Genomic DNA, 21,447 nt, shown 5'->3' with positions numbered 1-21,447 from the left:
TAATAAACGTAGCACCTGCGCAGAAGTCTGTTTGGCACGAGTAAACATAGTATTGTTTATGTATTTCTGCTGCGTCTATCTACATGTCAGACTGGCCCACGGGGAACCACAACGATGCACCTTCTACAAAAATGCTGATAGCCTGAATGTTTATGGCAGTCATAGTTCTAGCAGGGCACCAGTAGATCGTCTTCCATGATCAGGTGTGCAACCCATTTCAAGATGGTGGCCGTAGACAGCACGGCAGCAACCCTCCAAAGACCAAGGAGCTTCTTGGGCACCACTCACCATAGAATGTTAACATTACTCCACCTCCCTGTGCACCTCTCGCCACAGGGACATCACTGCTGCTGCCCAAGAGAAATGTTTCCCCTTGGTTGGAGCCGCATCTTTGGAATCTCGGAAGGTGGTCCTATCACCACCCAGAGCAACAACACCTCCCTTCAGTCCCTGCAGCTGCACGGCATCGATCTCTTAGTTCTACAGCCACGATCGCTCGCATGGCGCGCTATAGTCATTGCAACGAAACTGAAATTTAGTTTCAGTTTTTACAGAACCGGCACTTGTGGGGCTATCTCAGGCCCCGAGCACCGAAACAGATGGGCGCGGTTTCGTTAAGAAGGGGAGAATCTCCCCTTTCCAATGGTACCCTTGCCTAGTGGATCCCTGATTGGGGATCAACCCAGGAGTGCGATCCCCAAGCAGGGATCCACCCACTAGCACCAGGGAGGGGGGAGCGGCCCCTTGGGCAAGGGCCTTTGCTCCCCCCCATACATTCTGGGCACAAACAGTCTTTCTGCCCCCCCCCATAGCACCCTAGACCAGAGATTATTTTTCTATAGTGCAAGGGTGGGGGCTGCCCAGAATGGGCATCCCAAAGCCCACCCCCCCAAAAAAAGAAGGCAAAAGACTTTCTGCTCCTCCCAGGAGGCAGATGGGGGTGGGGGGGGGCAGAAAGCCCCCTAGGCACCAGGGATTATTTTTCAAAGTTTGGGGTGGGTGGAATTTTGTGGATCCACGCAGATTCTAGAACTTTCCATCACAGAAATGTGAGGAAAATGTGATTTTTGGGACAAGGTTTGTGGTTTTCAAGGGATTCTGGGTAACAGAACCTGGTGAGAGCCAGATAAGTCACCCCATCCTGGATTCCCCTGAGTGTCTAGTTATCAAAAATGTAAAGGTTTGGTAGGTTTCGCTAGTTGCTGGTAGAGCTAGTGTTCAAAATCTACAGCTAGGCACTTTGCAAAAAAAGGGTCAGTTTTCACTGTAAAAATGAAATGTGTCCACGTTGCGTTTTGAGCCGTTTCCTGTCGCGGGCACTAGGCCTACTTACACAAGTCAGGTACCATTTTTATCAGGAGACTTTGGGTAACGAAAAATTGTCGAGCAACTGTTATTACCTATTGACTTTAAATGCATTTCTGCCTTCCAAATGATAGACAATGTGTAAAAAAGAAGTCACTTTGAAAAATATCCTATAATTCTCATGCTAGTACAGGTACTCAAAATTTCGGAAATGTGCATATAGCTACTGTTTCTAAAATCTATATTCTGTTCCAATTTCAGAAATACATAGGTGTCTTTCATCCTGATTTTTCTCTATATGTATTTTCCCAAATTAAATGCCATATAGCCGGTACATAATAAAAAACCATTGCAAGATGCTGCTCAGTTATTGGCTCTGGGTTCCTCGGGTTCTTGGTGAAACTACAAGCCCTATATATCCTCAAAACCACAAAGGTACAGCGGATGTAACTATATATTGCTTTTAAACATCTGTCATGATTAGAAGAAGTTACAGGTGAAAATATCGGCAGAAATGACTGTTTTTTTCAACTCATTTTCAATTTGTCCTATTTTCAACTGTTAGTTTCTATAAAGAAACCTTGAAGGATCTACACAAATGACCCCTTGCTGAATGCAGAATGTTGTCTACTTTTCTAAAATGAATAGCTTTTCAGGATCCATTATTGCTTTCATACACATTTCTTCCATTAACTGGAAGAAGGTTGAAAGCACAAAAAATAGCAACAATAGGTTATGTCCCAGTAAAATGCCAAAACTGTGTACAAAATGTTGGTTTTCTGTCAAAAGTTTGTCAGTCCCTGAAAGCTGAGAAAATTGTGATTTCAGCCCCACAAACCCCTTGTTGATACCATTTGCAGGGAAAAAACATGATGCTTTCATTTGCAGCACTTTTTTCCCATTTTTTTAAAAAACAGCTGTATTTCGGCTAATTTCTGGGTCCCCTCCAGGGGAATCCACAAACCCTGGCTACCTTTAGAATCCCCATGATATTGGAGGAAAAGGATGCAAATTTGACGTGGATACCTTATTTGGTCAAAATGTTACAGGGGCCTAAGCGTGAACTACCCCAAATAGCCAAAAAAAGGCTCAGCACAGTGGGGGAAAAAGCCTAGCAGCAAAGGGTTTAAATTGATATGGGAACAACAATGGCAAGCCGCCCTCCCCTTGTGAATGTGATTGTATATGCTGTAAATTGTAAGCTCTCATGACCATGTGATGTACTGCTATTTATATTTAATAAAATTGAATTACATTTTTAAAAAACTCTTAGTTCTGGATGGATCAATCTCCTGAAGGTAGGGAATCTGTACCTCTCGGTCTCCAGCTTTTCTGGCATGCCTTTGGTATATCCGTCAGCTGACAGTGTCCCACTATGCACTACATTATAATTTCAGCCCGCCGCAGGCTTCTCTTTCATCTACAGGTGTTCCCCTTATGTGTGTGTTAAATCAGGGACTGCCATATAGCATTAAAAACCTAGTATGAGTGTGCTAACATTGGAGTGACCTTATAAGCCAGCCATTCCATTCATGGCATGGTTCCGCCCATCCCCCGCTTCATTGGTAGTCTTGATGTATTAACATGTTTGTATGTGTGTACTCAAAGACCACACTCCTAACAATAAAGTCATAGAGCGCTGTGCATGATTAGGGGACATCCTGGCACACATGGCTGGATGTTGGTCAAACCCGGAAGTGTTAATTCTTGAGGACATTGTTTCCTAGAAGAGGGAGGCTCAATTTGGTCCAACATGATGATTTTGGAGAATACTTTCCATTGATGAGAGCACAAGGTTTATAGGCATATATTGGTTAGGGTTTATAAAGGGTAACTAGTAAGCTAGTTTTCAGTGAGTCTGAGAAGATTTCTTCACTTGCAAAGACTGGAAGTAATTATTTTTCCTCCGGTTAAGGGTTGCCTGTAAGTCTGTTTTAAGGACTATCAATTCTTAATCAAACTAAGTGCATGACTTTTTCTTTTGTTTGCCCTTTTGTAATTTGTTCCTTCAAGATCAAGTCAGCCAAGGCTCCATTTTTCCCTACATTTTCAAATACCCTCCCATACTCTGATTTGCTGTGTGACTCAGATTGAGTTGTTTGTAGAGTTGCCCCAGTTTATTGCAGCATGTACTGAGATGTTCTATAAAGAGCACTGTCTCCTGTATGGTACCAGAATATCATTGAATAAAAGTGCTGCTTGACAGAAATGTGTGGTAGAAATCGTTTAAAAAGAATTCATCCCCTTAGAGTTAATATTAGAAACTCTCCCAATGGGATAAAATTGTTTAAAGAAATTTAGCACACAATATTTCTGTTGGACAATATTTTTGCTAGTGATGTTTAGTATACAGCCCTCCTCCATACATCTGAAACTTACATTGTCTCCCTCAAATGGAAAGATTTTTCCTATCTTGATGATTCCCTTGTCAATTTTCCTTGTTAAAAGTCCACTTTTCTCTTGAGGAAAATGATAAGGTATGATTTTCGTTTCTGATTTTGGGATCCAAATAGGATGCATTTCTCCATTGAATGTATAGGGGAACACTCCAATTTCCCCCTTAGCCATTCCAGTACCTTATTCTTAAGGGTTTCGTGAATTTGTTGTCTGTTTATGATGTGGAATTATCTTTTAAATTTGCATCCTGTTTAGTGTGTGAATTTCTTCTGGTTTCCTTAGCAATTTTCACCCCATGAATACTCACTTTGCAAAACATCCATTCAAGTGTTTCCTGACTTTGTAAGAAGTCTGTTGCCCATATCACTTCCATAATGCTTTAACCTTGTGTAGGGCACATTCAGGGCTCAAGCTGCTATACTCTAGCCCTGTGTGGTAAGTGTGTCATCCTTCTAGAAACATTAAGATTTATAATAGAGACTAATCTCACCATCATGTGCCATTCTTCCTTAGGAGATGAAGGTCGAAATTACCAGACTGCAGGAGCGGATGTCACAAACCTCAGGAGATCTGATCAGGTATGCCTCTATTTTCAGAATTCTGGTAACTAAAAGTTCTTCCAGAGTTCACCACATGTCTTGCTATAGTATTGTGCTACCTGCCTATCAAGTTGTAACAATTAAGCATTAGATAATAGAATTGATGCAGACAATCTTCATCGTAGGAACTTTATTCATCATTGTAAATATGAGAACTGCCCTGATCATTTCTGGGATCTTGGAACACATTTTACCTTATATATAAAATGGAAAATGATAAAAACATATAAGTCTAAATGCATATCCATGCTAGGGGTGGGCGGAATTTGCGAAATCCACTTTCGCAAATTATCGCGAAAATGTTAAAAATTATCGCAAACACGCGGAAATATCGCGAAGATTCGGAAGTTTTTTTCCAGCATGTTCGCGAGATTTTCTGCATGGTTGCGGCTCGCCAACTTACCCATGTGGTTGCTCGCGGGCGCGGCCATCTTGTTTTCAGTTGTCTCGCGGTGCATGATCGCGAGAAGAAAGACGTGATCGCCCGACGCATGACGTCACTGCGGGCGCGAACTGTCGCGAGACAGCGCAAATGGCTAAAAACAATACAACATCTCATGGAGAACGCGACCGGATCAAGAAAACTTGTCGGCGAACGCAGGGATTCAGGTAAGGCGATCGCGCGCACGCGAGAATGTATTCTTTTACAGCGCGAGCAAGAAACAAATTATCGCCAAGCTGCGTAATGCGGAAATTTTGACATTTTCGCGCTTTCCGCGGAATGTGAAAATGTCAAATTATCGCAATTTCCGCGAACGGAACGAAATTTTAGCCCAGGCCTAATCCATGCATTAAAAAAGTCTGTCTAAGGCTCAGCGTGCCAAATGTTGTGTGTTTTCCAAATTCACAAAATTAGTACATAAGATCTCGCAGCATAACTATCACTTGCAGCCATAAGGTCCTTGAAAAGTGTGTTGAATATAGGGACAAAGACAGATAGGGTGTATTTTGCAAAGTTCGAAGATTTAGCAAACGAGTCTTTTAAAGGGCCAACAGCTTCTAAATTCCATCATCATGCACTGAATTGGTGTTTGCTTCAGAGCAGCAGTTATTTTGTCCAGTACATAAGGGAAGCGTTGTGGAACATTTCTTGGGTTATAAAATTGTATTTAAGTGAAAAAAAGTTTTTAATGCTTTTTGGTTTCCATTTGATGTCTTTAATAGACGTGAGAAGGTTTGTGGATTGTACCATAATTTCAAATGTAGCTGTGGGAGAAAGAAATCAGGAAATTATCCTCAATCATTTTGTGTTGTTTTTCTACAAATTCCCACACTCTGCAGGCATGTCAGAAAATGCAAGAAAATGTCAAGGATCATGAAGATATCCGACTGACAAGTTGATTTGATGACCAAAAGGAAGCAGAGTATCAAAGAGGTGCATATGTGCAAAAAGGCTACAAGTTAGGGGCCCCTTCAGCTGGTTCAAAACTCCCGTCTCTGTGTCTAAAGACACCCACAGTGAGATCCAGGGAAAAGAGGAGGTATAAGAAGCACCGCCACTCCGGGCAGGGGCATCATGTTTGGTTAATATGAATGCACACCTAATGTGCTTGTCTACAAAAATGAATATTTTTCCAATTAAAATAAGGTTGAAGAGGACCCATCAAAGGTGGCATCATTCGGTATCAAACATGGTGAACATATCAATGTCTAAAACACTAGGATTTGATATAAGTAAGGCTTCCATTTACTTATCTTTTTCCAGCAGCTTCTCCAGTCTGTCCTAGACCTCTGTTTGTTACACAAATAGAATGATCCAGTTTGGAACCCACTGACGCCTCTACTCATCTGCAAGCCTGTTGGGGTTGCCAGCAAAATCATGGCTCCTTCGCCTGAGGTACACCTTTCATGATTACCACATCTTCTTCACGTGCATGAACTTAAGAAACATTCCTTTTACTACGCAGGCTGCACCAATTTATAATAAGATTAACAAACCTCAATGGAAGCCATGAAGAACCTCACCTTCTCCATCAGGGTTCTCTATTGCCAGTTTCTTTTCAGACACCTCAGTACTATACAGCTTTACCTTGCATCTACGTTTACAGTCTAGAGTTTCTCTGTTGGAGGATATCAACACCTTAAAGTGTTATTGTGGCAGGAAGCGATAAAACTTTATATCTCCAACCCTTCCCCAACCCCCTGTGCAAGTACTACAGACAATGAAGACAGCAGAGAGCACAATTCAGGCCTTTACTGTCCCCTTGTCCCCGTTTTTTCTAAGATTGCAGGGCAAAGATTTGTTACATCAGCAACTGCAAAGGCAGTGACACCTCACCTTTTCTAGAAATATAAGGGAGCAGAGCAAGACAACTTTACGTTCATGCAGATCCTAAACTGGATTCAGCAATGGTATCAGTGCGAAGAAAGAGACCTGGATCAGCTCCAGAGACTATGATGCCACCTGACAGGGAGAGATCAAATGACTGGACGCTGTATGGCGTAATGTCTGTGGAACTGCTACAGCAGTTCTAAAAATGTCCACGTAACTATTGTATTAGGACAAGATAATAGGTCCCTATTGGAAACAATGCAAGTTTGCAGTGACCTACCTACTGATGCATGCAAAGACTTCATGGAGGTAATTATGGACAGTCTAATCAATGTATATGTGTTCCACTGGACAAGGAAGATTTAGCTGCTTCTTACTTCTGCCCTGGACTCATTTTTGCCAGGATCTCTGGGCTAAGGCTGACTTCTTTGAATCATGATGCCCAGGTTAAAATATTGAACATTTCCCTTTGCTGGCTTATTGCTCAGTTGAGATGTAACAAATGTGGTTGAAGGCAAAGACATTAAGAGCAGTGGAACTAGAAGAAAAGAAAAATAATCAAAGCCCTGTATAATCATAGGGAGAAGTGTGACCATTCTAACTTGCCTCATCTGGTTCAAGCCTCGTTTGGCAGCCGCAGCACAGGAAGCAGTAAGCTCAACAGTGGCAATAGTCCCCAGTCGTCCTGTTCCGTCAAAGTTTGAGAAAGGCAAGAGAAGGAAGGGCGTAAGTGATGTGGCAGCTCTTGCCAAAAACTCCCACTTTCCCCTCTCTGTTCATCATTCTGGTGAAGGGAGGTATTACAAATCATTATGATTGTCAAAGTATAATCAAAGATAGATGAGTGCTGAATATTATGCAACTTGGTTATAGTCTACATATGAAAGCATCTCCTTCAATTCCATCGAAGAAGGCCAAGAGGTCTGCACTGGAATAGATATTGGGTGCAAATCACTCAATCAATAATGTAATAATATGCATATCAATATGTTAATGGCTAAGCCGGTGGGTTATTGGGTGAAGTCTCTCTTCCTGCTGACAGAAATGTCTTTTCGTTTTCACTTTCTCTCTACTTTTATTTACTTCCTACTGCAGACCAAAACTATTTTTGCTGTGCCTTTGGCCAAACCGTACCTGGGCCTCTTGTCTTTTCAGTTCTATTTTTGGTGGATCTCCATTGATAATCATAAGCACTGATTAGCCCAGTGTGTTGGCTTGGAGCAATTTTTAGAAAACACATAATTTAATAATTTAAATTTATAAAAGTCAGCTATTAAACTCAGACACACAATTTGTCCTAAATGGCCAAATTGTGTTTAAAAAAAATAAAAAGCCGGGAGCGCCAGAGAGCAGGTGCACAAGTTGGCCGCACCCTAACGCCGCTCCTAACGTCGGAGGCAGCCATCCTTCAGGAACCACCCAAAGGCATAGTGAAATCCTCATTACTAAATGTAGTGGGGACGTCTGAATTCTATAGCCAGAAAATGCCACCATCATATCTCTGAAATCCACAGCGAGCCACTGATAGTTACTTTGAGAAGCAAGTGCGTACTGCAAAACTACAAGATGTTGGCCATGGCCTCCTGGATATTGGAGCGAGCAAGGCAGGCATGCCAGAGCCACTCCAGCAATACTGCAGCCTGGGGGGAATGTACGCAGGCTTGTGTTGTGCCCTTCTGCCCAAAACAATGGTAGTAGGTGCCAGCACCAATACGGTTGAGGAGTCGCACTGTCCCAGCTATTTACTCTGAAGCCCCTGGTGGACGAGGGGGGCTGAGGCCTGCTAATGGCAATCCTTTCACTGCTGGGTGGGGCAGGAGATGGCGTTGGCCACCTAGATGCTGCCAATTGATGTTGCGAATGCAGGGACGCCGTCGGGGTAAGTGAAATTGCTAGTTCAAGCAACCACTCTGGACTAATACCCAGTAAGGATCTCAAGGCGCTTATATAGGGTGGTGATTTCAATTGTATACTGCAAGAACATCTAGAAAAGACTCATACCTAGATGAATGCTCGATCTGCAACATCAGACATCTGAATGCTATTATGTGTGAACATAACTTATTACACGTGTGAAGGCACAAGAACCCATTGGCCACTGAGGGCACATTCTACTTGTCTGTGCATGATGTATGGTCTAGACTTGATTTTTGACTCATTACGCAGGATGTGGAGCCCTGGGTTACAGAAGTGAAACATCTGACCTGTACTCTTTCTAAACATTCGCCTGTACTACTCATTCTGGTGGTCACTGGTGTAAGCACGCATAGGAGTCGCTGGTGACTTAATCCTAAAGCACTGCTGGATAAAATATTTTTAAAAGAACTAAAAGCTGAAATTCTGGAATACTTCGTGCTTAATCTCGGTATGGTGGAATTTGTGTGCGCAATGTAGGAGGCTTTCGACAGTCAGAGGCAAGTGCATAGCTAAATATAAGGGCATACTGAAATCTTTCCAGTCACACTTGACTTGACTGGAATATGAAATTAATATGTTGGAGGGATTACTCAAACATAAAAGATCAGAGGCAAGCTGTCTGAATTTACTGAAATAATTGCGGCAAGTACCCACATGCAAGGGCATATAGGGAAGGGGAGCGCCACAGCAAATTGCTAGCAGCAATCATTAGGCGACATATTAGAGTTGGAAGAGATGTTATACAGGGAAGAGGTGTGGCGCCACGGCGACTGACTCAGGAATCTGGGTATCACGGTTCGATCCCCAGCGCCGGCAGCAGATTAGCCCAGCACCATGTGACTCTGGGCAAAAGCTTCCTTAATTTTCCCGACAGCCCCCAGAGCCTAGAGACCCTTACGGGTGATTGTTCACGCTTTACAAATGTGGATTATTATTATGTGCTCCAACAGGAACTACAGATATCCTTAAGATATTCTTGTCATATGTCTCAAATGTAAACACCTCCTCAGGCTCACCATCCTCGACTCAGGTGGCAGATTACATGGAAGATGTGTCATTGACCTGGCTGAGTGATGCAAAACGGCTGTTCTTTGAGCAACCATTTACACTGGAGGAGATGTTGGTAGTATTGAGGAAATCCCAATCTAGATGGTTTACCAGCCACATTTTAGAAAGAATATGGTGGTTTTCTGCCCTCCTCCCCCCCCCCCCCCCACTTGCTGGCTGTTTACGTGGAGGACCAGTTGCAGTGGACCCTCCCTCAATGTGGGAAACGGGTCTCATTGCACTGGTAAAACCAGAGCAGCCCACTCACAGGTGTGAGTCCAAATGACTCCTGTCATTGTTGAATGGTGATGTTAAAATCCTCGCAAATTTGTTTGCTAATTGCTTGACTTTACTTTTCCCAGACCTTGTAAGACCAGACCAATCTGGTTGTGTTCCGGCTCTCCGCACAGGGGGGAACAGCTTGTATACTGTGTTCGCCCTTCTTCTGGACTTAAACCCAGTTGTCGCTGCTGCAGCCATCTCTCTGGATGCTTCTAAGGCATTTGGGGGCATATCAGCAACAACCGGCGATAATTATCGCTAAGCGCACTTAGCGCTAGGATAATTATCGCCGGCTAGGGTGGATTTTTATCGCTGAGATAGCGTGCTATTAGCAACGCTTATCTCAAAAGTGATAAAAATCCTCACGCTAACTACCTAACGTGAGATTATCGCTGGAAACCCAGCAATAATCTAACGCAATGTGGCGTTAGCTTGATGATAGGGACTCACAAACTTAGCCATGATATCCACCTTCCATAGGATATCATGGCTAAGTCAGTCCTGAAGTAGGCGCAAGGAAAGTAGCGATAACAGGGGTTATCGCTGTAGGAAGGTGGATATCTGACTATGGTTATCCCCAACTTTTTGCCTAGTGTCTAGCTGTTTTTTCGACTTAGTTGGCCTGAGATCCTGCCATTCAGGGTCTCAGGCTGTCTGCTCTCTCTTTAAAATGGACTCCATGTACCCTAGGTACATAACCAATTGGTAAGGATCACCTTATTGGACCCTGTACAGTGTACCCTAGGTACCCAGGGCATAGGTGTACCCTAGGCCTCCCAGGAGCTACAGCATGTATTATGCCACCCCTGGTCTGGCCTTCCAATCAGACACAACTGGCTGATCACTCAGCTGGGGCAAGGTCATGTAATCACCCCTTGCTTAGATATAGTATACCTATATCTACCCTTAAAATAGACACATGTGTACCTATCAGCCACTCCTATGGCAGGCCTTAACAATCCTGGAGGCAGAGTGCTTGGTAACATGTGAGATGGTGCTCTAGCATGAGCTGAGCCTGTCTGCAGCTTTCGGAACCATGTCCTTATAGCTGTTCTATGATATAGCCTACCATATACTCTTAAAGTGCCTTATAATCTTAAACGGTTATGGTAACTATGGTTTGACTTTATCAAAACATGTCGTGTAAGGTGTCTAACACGTTGGAATAATACCCCCATACCATTTCTGGTGATGAGGATATTATTCCCCCCTTCTAGAGGGAGAGACATGTTAAAATCCTACTTTGCTGTTTAACTCTAACCAAAGCCTCAGCATCACAAAATGGATGCTGCTGCCACAGACACGAGTCTGACCTCCTGCTGCTGGGAGTGATCCCGGCAAGGGAGGCTTGAACAATAGGTTTCTTGCTTGGGGAGGTGCTAGCACCTCCCCAGACAGACTTTAGTGTATTGGGACAGGGAGGGCTGAAAGGAATGAGACATGCCTGGGGCACACAAGGTGTCCCATGCATAGTCCAGTTCAAACCGGTGCTGGGGCACTCCAGCCCCAGTCCTGGCGCGAAACTGGACAAAGGGAAGGGGGTGTAACCACCCCCCTCCCAGGTCCCACCCATAAGGCGTGACCTAGCAGGCAACCCAGCCCCCCAGATTAGTATTAGAGTGGTAGCTGGGCCCCAGGAGATTAGATTATCCTGAACCTGCAACTTGAACAGAAACTCTGGACCTTCGACATTCGACGAAAGAAGAAGACTGAAGAATCTCCCTTGTGGCCAAGGAGTGGCTAACCTGTGCAAACAGGCACCATCAAGAGACTTACCCTTTGCTTTGCTGAAGTTCTACGAGGGACCGACTGCAGAGCCCGACCAGAGCCTTGACTTCCAGACTTCTCCGACCCTGATCCACATCCACAGTCGAGCTGAGATCCGTGGAGGCGACGAGAGACGTGGGACCGGCTACCTGGGAAAAGTGGCAAGTATCTTCCAGCGCAGCTTCTGAGGTACCCTCGAAGTTGTGCACCGGGGATTGAGAAGCCCCAAGCACCATCTGCACCGAAGATCAGCCCCCCACACTCCACGAGTCCTGCGTGGGGCCCTTCTGCATTTTCCTGCTTGCCGCGTCTGTCCGGTTGCTTGCCCGTTGGCTAGCGGCCTTTGCGACGACACACCTTTAAATCTTCACTGCTGGTTTGGCTCCTCCAGACTGGCTCCCGCTTCTTTGCAAAAGAGAAGCACCCCAGACCTTCCTGGTCTGAACCAGAAGCAAGTCCTACGTTCTTCGTGGGTTCCGCTTGCCAAGGCTTGGTGAGTCCTAGTTTGACTTCGACGCCGCCGACAGCAAGAGCCTTCGTGGGACAGCTCGCCTCCTGGTCTTGGTTGTCCTCGACGTCTCCTGGTACCCGTGGCTGCTGCGACAAGCTTCACCTCTTCACCTGCAATCTTCACGACATCGCCTGGTTCCTTCCCGGTTCCACGTGGTCACTGGCTAGTGACCTTGACTCTGTCCCTTCTGCTTGCAAGTACCCTTCCTTCTTGATCCCGGCCTTGGGATCCACCGGACACTCTGCACTGACTGCCTGTCAGCAACTTTCCTTCAGGCATCCATAGAAGTCCACGACGCAAGTTCACACCTATGCACCCGCAGCCTGTGGGCTAGGTAACTTGGGTACTTCGGTGCTCACAAGGGTAGTGACTATCCTAGGGTCTAGTTTCCGAGTCTCGACTTCCTAGTTGCTCCAGAAGTGTCCTAAAACTGCTTATTTCAGAACTGTACTATTTCAATCGATTATACGCATTACGCGTGAGTGTTTCCACTCTGCACCTGAATCCCGTGGGCCTCCCACTTCCTAACTGTTGGTAGTGTAGTGTAGCCCCAGCGATTCCCTAGGCCTAGGCCTATTCTATTTCCGTGACAGTGGTCCTTATACCACTTCTTTAGTATATGGTTTGCGTGGCCCCTAGGGCCTAACTGTATTACTTACCTGTGTGACTTAATGTATGCTTAAATAAGACTGTGTTGTGCTTACCTTGAATCTCATAAAGAGTGCTGAGGGTTTGACTAGAATAAATACACTTTATTTTATATATATATATATATCTGTTGTGGTGTCCTTTCATTTGGTATTCAAGGGATTATATATGGTATCACAGCTGGCTTCACATGCCATTCAGAGTTTAGCCTAAGACTGCTCTTGTCCATGCTACCACTAGGATAGCTGGTCTATAAGGTTGACTTTACAACCAATCACCATAAGGGTTGTTTGGACTGATATAAGGTGTACACTAGAACTAGTGACATCATACATCAGGCCAACTTCTCACATTGGTGAGCAGCGGTTGGGATCTGAGCTTGCTGTTGTAATACCATTGTAATCTTGAGATACTAAATTGAAAGATCACACAGATATTGTTTAGGTACATATAACATAGATTATAAAACTTAAGTCCTACTGGACTTAGTTGTTGTAGGTTGAAGGGCCTAGCACACCCTGACTACAACTACTAGAGAGGTTTAGTAGATACAACTAGTGTAGGTAGGTGCACACACCACACCCTCACTAGAATCATGTCCCTGAATGGAGATCACACTGATACTCCCTCAGGAGAGGAGAATCCTGGACAGATTCCCTCTAGATATGATGCATTCACTTTCCAGGAGATGAGACAACTGTGTACCTCCAGGAGATTAAAACAGGGTTCCAACCCTACCCTTAGACAGCTAGTGGAGCTTCTGGAGGCCTATGATGCTGAAAGAGCTGCCAAGTATTGTGCCATAGCTGTAGATAAGGGCCTCCCCTCCACAGAAGAGACCCCTGACTTAACTGATACAGATGAATTAGAAGAGACCTCAGAGGAAGAGGGAGGTAGCAAGACCCCAGTCAGAAGACTTAGTCAGGCTAACTTAAGCTTGCATGGGAGCTTGCAAGGGAGCTTCCCTTACAGGCCCCCAAGTAATCTTAAAAAGAGAGGTAGAAGGGGTAGATCTCCCTCAGGGGACTCTCTCCACTCCTATCACTCAAGAAGCTCCAATGCTTCATCCCACAGGGGGATGACTTCCCCCCAGAGGAGAGAGCATCAGACCAGAATGAGGGAAGCCAATCTGAGGATTGAAAGGGAAGAACTTGCCCTTGCCAAAGAGAAGCTTGCTCTGGCCAGAGAGCAAAAATTGTGTGGGTCAGAACCCACTGGTGGCAGCAACATTCCTAGAGATAGGGATAGGTCTTATGACCATAGAAACCTAAGCAAGATAGTCCCCCCATACAAGAATGGGGATGACATCCACAAGTGGATGACTGCTTTGGAGAGGGCCTGAAAAGTACAGCAGGTACCCCAGAGTCAGTGGGCAGCTATCTTGTGGCTCTCCTTTTCTGACAAAGGTAGAGACAAGCTCCTCACAGTCAGTGATGAGGATGCTAACAATTACAAAGTCCTGAAGAGTGCTCTGATAGATGGGTTTGGCTTAACCACTGAGCAATATAGGTTGTTGTTCAGAGACACCCAGAAGACACAGACACAGGACTGGTCTGATTTTGTGGATTGTGCCACTAAGGCTTTGGAGGGTTGGTTAACTGGCAGCAAGGTGCAGGACTATACAGGATTGTACAACTTGATTATGAGGGAGCAGATCCTTAGTAATTGTCAGAACCAGCTTCTCCATCAACACCTGGTAGACTCAGATTTGACCTCTCCCCAAGAATTGGGAAAGAGGGCAGATAAATGGGTCAGGACCAGGATTAGGCCTAAAACATCAGGGTGGTGACCAAAAGAAAGATACCACCAAGCCTCAAGAGAAGGGTGGGGATACAACAAAAGAGAAATCTTCCTCAGGGCGCCACAACTCCACACAGGGTGGTGGGTCCCAAGCTCCCTCCTCTACCACAGTTAAAAAGCCTTACTGCCATGAGTGTAAAACTCCTGGGCATTGGAAAACTGACAGCAGTTGCCCAAAGGCTAAAAACAAAACTGTTCCTCCAACTACTCCTGTCACACCACCTATTACTGTCAGCAGTAATCCCCCAGGTGGTGGGAGTGCCCCCAAAAATTTGGTTGGGTTTTCTTGGGGAACACAGGGGGACCCTGGCTTAGCCAATTCCCCTACAGCAGCTACTCTTGTCTGTCATGGTGGCATGGGGTTTGCCAACTTCACTGCCTGTCCCAACACTTTGGGTAGGTACATACAGGAGCCCTACATCAATGGTAGAAAAGCTGAGGCCTACAGAGACACTGGAGCTAGCATCACTATGGTGGCCCATAGGCTAGTTCCCTCTGAGCAGCTTTTGCCTGGTTTCTCATACCAGGTAACTAACATTGATGGCAAACAAAACAGTCATCCCATGGCAGAGGTATGTCTCAGCTGGGGAGGTGTCACTGGCCCTAAAAGGGTGGCAGTGTCTCCAACCTTGCCTGTGGAGTGCTTACTGGGGAATGACTTAGAACTCTCAGCTTGGGCTGGAGTTGAACAAGACACCCATTCTAAAATGGTAGGCCTTTCACAAAAGGGTAGTGGGGTTGTGCCAGCCACAACCCCTGTCCACGTAGATTTCCTCCCTGAAAAGGTTGGAAGGGCAGTGGTAGCCACAGCCCAGGCAAAGACAGACTTCCCTGTAGAGACTGGCAGAGCTGTGACAGTCACAGCTCAAACACAAACTGAGTGCCTCCCTGAAAAGATTGGCAGGACTGTAATGGTCTCAGTCCATACTCAGACTGACATAGGTGTAGTGAAGCCTGAAACTATGGATCACTCCACACAAACAGAGAGTAGTGGAGAGGAAGAAAAGTCTCCCTCTCCCCAGACATTAGGAAAAGGTCAGCCTCCTCAGGGATCTGACCTCACCCCTTGTGAAGGAACTGCCCCAGAGGTAGCCAGGCCTGGCCTGGCAGAGCCTCTGATGTCAGTGGCCCCTTCCAAGGTGGGACCCAGTCTGGTGCAGGTAGCCTGCCTCTCTCTGCCCTGCCTCAGTCAGCCCAGGGCTGTAGAGGTCAGGGAGGCCAGTGGACCCCAAGAGGGCCCCTGTCCACAAGAATCCCCCCCCCCATCAAAAGAATGAGGCTTGCCTGGCTAGTAGCCCTAGCCAGGTGATGGTTAAAAACATTCCTGAGGGATCTCCTTTACAGGTAGTTAGGGACCTCCCCAGAGGGATTCTGTTGGGCACAGGCAAACATGGGACATTAGGGCCCCAAACCTGACCTGTCCCTCCAGTAAGCCCACAAAAGGGACCCAGCCTCCAGCTTTAGGTAGCCAGAGGCTGACCCTGAGAGCACAGTGCAACTCAGTTAAAGAAAGAAAGGCATCCATGGTGGAGGATGATTGGAGGAAGCTGAGGCCTCACTTTGAGGACACTCACTTCAGTACTCCATCTCAACACCAGCCTTTTACTTTGCAAAGACACACCAAAGGTAGAGATTCCCTATGGTGGAGACCCTATGATACCTTTAGGGTGAGGGATTGCTTAGTGGACCATGAGACAGGGGGTAACCATGCCAGTGCTGGTTCTTCCTTATATGGCCACTTAGGCAATAGAGGCTTACCTTGTCAATGACAGCCTTATCTCCTTTCGTTTGGGGGGGGGGGTTGTGTAGGAAGGTGGATATCTGACTATGGTTACCCCCAACTTTTTGCCCAGTGTCTAGCTGGTTTTTCGACTTAGTTGGCCTGAGATCCTGCCATTCAGGGTCTCAGGCTGTCTGCTCTCTCTTTAAAATGGACTCCATGTACCCTAGGTACATAACCAATTGGTAAGGATCACCTTATTGGACCCTGTACAGTGTACCCTAGGTACCCAGGGCATAGGTGTACCCTAGGCCTCCCAGGGGCTGCAGCATGTATTATGCCACCCCTGGTCTGGCCTTCCAATCAGACACAACTGGCTGATCACTCAGCTGGGGCAAGGTTGTGTAATCACCCCTTGCTTAGATATAGTATACCTATATCTACCCTTAAAATAGACACATGTGTACCTATCAGCCACTCCTATGGCAGGCCTTAACAATCCTGGAGGCAGAGTGCTTGGTAACATGTGAGATGGTGCTCTAGCATGAGCTGAGCCTGTCTGCAGCTTTCGGAACCATGTCCTTATAGCTGTTCTATGATATAGCCTACCATATACTCTTAAAGTGCCTTATAATCTTAAACGGTTATGGTAACTATGGTTTGGCTTTATCAAAACATGTCATGTAAGGTGTCTAACACGTTGGAATAATACCCCCATACCATTTCTGGTGATGAGGATATTATTCCCCCCTTCTAGAGGGAGAGACATGTTAAAATCCTACTTTGCTGTTTAACTCTAACCAAAGCCTCAGCATCACAAAATGGATGCTGCTGCCACAGACATGAGTCTGACCTCATGCTGCTGGGAGTGATCCCGGCAAGGGAGGCTTGGACAATAGGTTTCCTGCTTGGGGAGGCGCTAGCACCTCCCCAGACAGACTTTAGTGTATTGGGGCAGGGAGGGCTGAAAGGAATGAGACATGCCTGGGGCACACAAGGTGTCCCATGCATAGTCCAGTTCAAATCGATGCTGGGGCACTCCAGCCCCAGTCCTGGCGCGAAACTGGACAAAGGGAAGGGGGTGTAACCACCCCCCTCCCAGGTCCCACCCATAAGGCGTGACCTAGCAGGCAACCCAGCCCCCCAGATTAGTATAAGAGTGGTAGCTGGGCCCCAGGAGATTAGATTATCCTGAACCTGCAACTTGAACAGAAACTCTGGACCTTCGACATTCGACGAAAGAAGAACACTGAAGAATCTCCCTTGTGGCCAAGGAGTGGCTACCCTGTGCAAACAGGCACCATCAAGAGACTTACCCTTTGCTTTGCTGAAGTTCTATGAGGGACCGACTGCAGAGCCCGACCAGAGCCTTGACTTCCAGACTTCTCCGACCCTGATCCACATCCACAGCCGAGCTGAGATCCGTGGAGGCGACGAGAGACGTGGGACTGGCTACCTGGGAAAAGTGGCGAGTATCTTCCAGCGCAGCTTCTGAGGTACCCTCAAAGTTGTGCACCGGGGATTGAGAAGCCCCAACCCCAAGCACCATCTGCACCGAAGATCAGCCCCCCACACTCCACGAGTCCTGCGTGGGGCCCTTCTGCATTTTCCTGCTTGCCGCGTCTGTCCGGTTGCTTGCCCGTTGGCTAGCGGCCTTTGCGATGACACACCTTTAAATCTTCACTGCTGGTTTGTTATGTTATGTTATCTTACGACTATTTATTGTGCGCACAGATACTCCAGCCAAGGAGCGTCCTGGCGCAGAGACAAGGTAGCACGTAACACAACCACAGGCTAAAAACAGATACTAAGAGACAGCTAAAACAAGAAGGTTTTTATAGCCCTCCGAAAGGTCAGAAGGTCCTCCAGCACGCGGATTTCAACAGGCAAGGAGTTCCATGCTGACGCAGCCATTACCCTAAACGAGCGGCCACCCATGCGGCTAACCCTAAATCTGGGAACCACCGCAAGGGCCAGACCCTGAGAGCGAAGGCTACGGGCAGGGACATAGAAAGACAGACAACTCGACAGGATTTCCGGGCCTGTACCTCGCAAGATTTTAAAAGCAAGGCACAATACCTTGAAGAGGATGCGCTTCCTAACCGGAAGCCAGTGTAGGGAGCGAAGGACACCTGTAACTGAGCAGAATCTGGGCAAGCCAACAATCGCCCTCGCCGCAGCATTCTGAACCCGTTGTAAGCGGGTTAGTTCAGCCTGGTTAGCCCCGGCCAGGAGAGAGCTGGCGTAATCCAGGCGGGAGATGATAGTAGCCTGGATCACCAGCTGCCTGGTCGGGGCGTCAAAGAACTTGAGAACAGGTCTCAAGCCCCTCAGGAGACCAAAACAACAGGCCGCGGTTCTTTTAGTATGGCCTACAAAGGATAGGCCCGCATCCAGCCATACCCCCAGATTTTTCACTTCCGATACCGGGATCGGAGTAGGTCCCAACTCTGAGGGCCACCAGTGGTCACCCCACAGCTCCACTCCCTTCCCGACGACCATCACCTCTGTTTTAGTGGCGTTTAGCTGAAGGCAGTTGCCTGTCAGCCAACTAGCCACCGCCTTCAGTCCGGACTGAAACCTGGGGGCCTCAATCTCCGCATCCCCACTGAGAGTAACCGCCAGCTGAGTGTCGTCAGCATATGAGACCAAAGTAAGGCCCCACTGCCTAGCGACATCCGCCAGCGGTCTCACGTAAAGATTAAACAACGTGGGACTCAGCGAGGACCCTTGCGGAACCCCCATGGCCAGTGATTGGTAGTTGGACTTGAAGGGAGGGATGGCAACACAGAAGGAGCGGTCATCTAAAAAGGAGCGGAACCATTGCAACACCAGACCGCCAATGCCAGTCTCCTCGAGCCGACGCAGGAGGATGCTGTGGTCTACCGTATCAAAGGCGGCGCTAAGATCTAACAAAATAAGCGCCGCCGTTTGACCAGCATCCAACCTTGCCCGGAGATGTTCCACCATCACAAGTAGCGCAGTTTCCGTACTGTGCCCAGCACGGAATCCGTTTTGTGTGGGGTCGAGGGCATTGGTCCGAGTCAGATGTTCAGACAGGGCCAGGTTGACGTGGGCCTCCGTGATCTTGGCTGGCCAGGGTAACAACGAGATGGGGCGATAGCTCTCAGGCTTGGAAGGGTCCAGGGTGGGCTTTTTGATGATCGGGGACACCACAGCTTGTTTCCACTTAGATGGAACAGTTCCCGTTTCCAAGGAGAGGTTGACAAGGGAGCATACAGCTGTACGCCCCATAAAAGCTTGATCTCGGAAGAGAGCAGGCCTTACTGGATCGGATGGGGACCCAGATTTGACTTGCAACGCAAGTTTGTCAAAACCATCCAGGGTAAGGGGGGGGAAAACAAGCAGTGTAGTCTGATGATGGACCCCATTTATACTTTCCTCAGTGAACCCCATGCTAGGGAATGTCCTATATATAGCTTGGACCTTCCCCAAGAAGTAAGATGCAAGGGATTCACAATGGGAAAGGGAGCTCACGGTCGTAGAGGTAGACCGCTTCACTGTAAGATCTTTTACGGCCTTAAAGATAGCTTTGGACGGATTCGGACTGTTCCGGAATTCGATGGCATAAAAAGCCGCACGGGCTCGGCAGATAGCTCGATGGTAGAGCTTAACGGACTTGGTGTATGCAGCTTTTAGATCAGCCCCATAGGTTTTCCTCCAAGCCCTCTCTGCTCGTCTACAGGCACCCTTTAGGGCCCGGAGAGTGCCATCGTACCAGGGACTCGACTCTCTGGAATTGATTTTAGTTGAGACGATGGGTATCAGAGAGTCCAAGGCCCTAGTTATCCATGAACAGAAGAGGTCATACCCCCTTTCCACATCCGTCAAAGGGCCCAGCGGCTCCTCTAATAGAAGACGATGAAAGTCCTCTAGCCGAAGCTTTTTCCAAGCCCTCTTCTGAACCCTTCTAGCCGAGGAGATGGAAGGAGTGGCCGAGACCGGGCAGAGGATGGACACCAAGAAGTGGTCTGTCCATTCCACCGGAGAGACAGAGGTAATTTGAATCCCCAACAGATTGGTAAACAGGGGATCCAAAATATGCCCCCCCAGATGGGTAGGCTGGGAAACCATCTGGGGAAGTTGAAAGGCCTCCAGGTCAGAAGAGATGGAACGCACTGTCAGGCCAGAGAGGGTATCGAAATGTAGGTTTAGGTCACCCATGATAGAGAAGTTGGCACAGTCGGCGACCAAAGGGCCAACAGTGTCAGGGAAAGCATTTCTAAACGCCACATCACTGCCTGGTGGGCGATAGACGACCATCCCGGACAGGGTAAACTCAGGGCTGACAGAGACCTTGAACATGGCACTTTCACACCCGGAGATGTTTAGGGCACCCCAGACGCAAGGGTAGATGGATTTTACCACTAACGCGATACCTCCACCCCTAGACAGCCTATTCAGAGTGTATATAGAATAGCCGGGTGGGCAGGCTAGATTAGTAATAGCGGTATCAGCGTCCTGTAGCCATGTTTCCGTCATGGCAAATACGTCTGGAGCTTCCTCCTTAATGAGGTCATAGATATGCTGATAGTGTTTCAGCGCAGACCTGACGTTTAAATTCAAAATCTTCAGAGCAGTGCGAGTGTCTGTAATACGGCGGGTCTCCGAGGAAATAGGCCTTGGGAGGGGATGCGGAGAATCAAGAGCCCACCCATTACAAGGGCAATGATATGGGCCACGCAATGGGTGAACCGGTAAAAGGGTGCAACAGCGGCTTACCTGACCGATGGCAAACAGGCAGTCCCGCGAGTACGTCAGCATGGTGGACCCAGGATAGTATGTTGGTCCTTACACAGAGTACCGCGACGTCCAGCGCGTCCTTAGCGCGGATGGGCGCAGACGGGCAGGACTCTGGCACGACTCCGGCCACGCGAGGACACGCCCGCTGCGCGATCCCGCTGCGCTAGGGGAGGAGCTTTAAGTAGGTGTTCCCAGGCTGCTCCTGCGCACTGAAGCGCTGGAGGGTAGAGACACATCTATCCACACACCCCACTCCAAAATGGCTGCCAAAACGAACACCCACCCCAGAGCCAAATCCGCCAAAACGGCAGTGCGGGGGCCAATTAAGGTGCAGGTAAAGGGCGCTATCTAAAAACAGGTAAACAAACAAATAACACACAAAAGTTATTAAAAATCTCAAAGGTGAGAGCAAATGCGC

The sequence above is a fragment of the Triturus cristatus genome, chromosome 7 (assembly GCF_964204655.1).
Source record: "Triturus cristatus chromosome 7, aTriCri1.1, whole genome shotgun sequence".
Classification (NCBI taxonomy): Eukaryota; Metazoa; Chordata; class Amphibia; order Caudata; family Salamandridae; genus Triturus; species Triturus cristatus.
Note: the sequence above shows the minus strand (reverse complement) of the source record.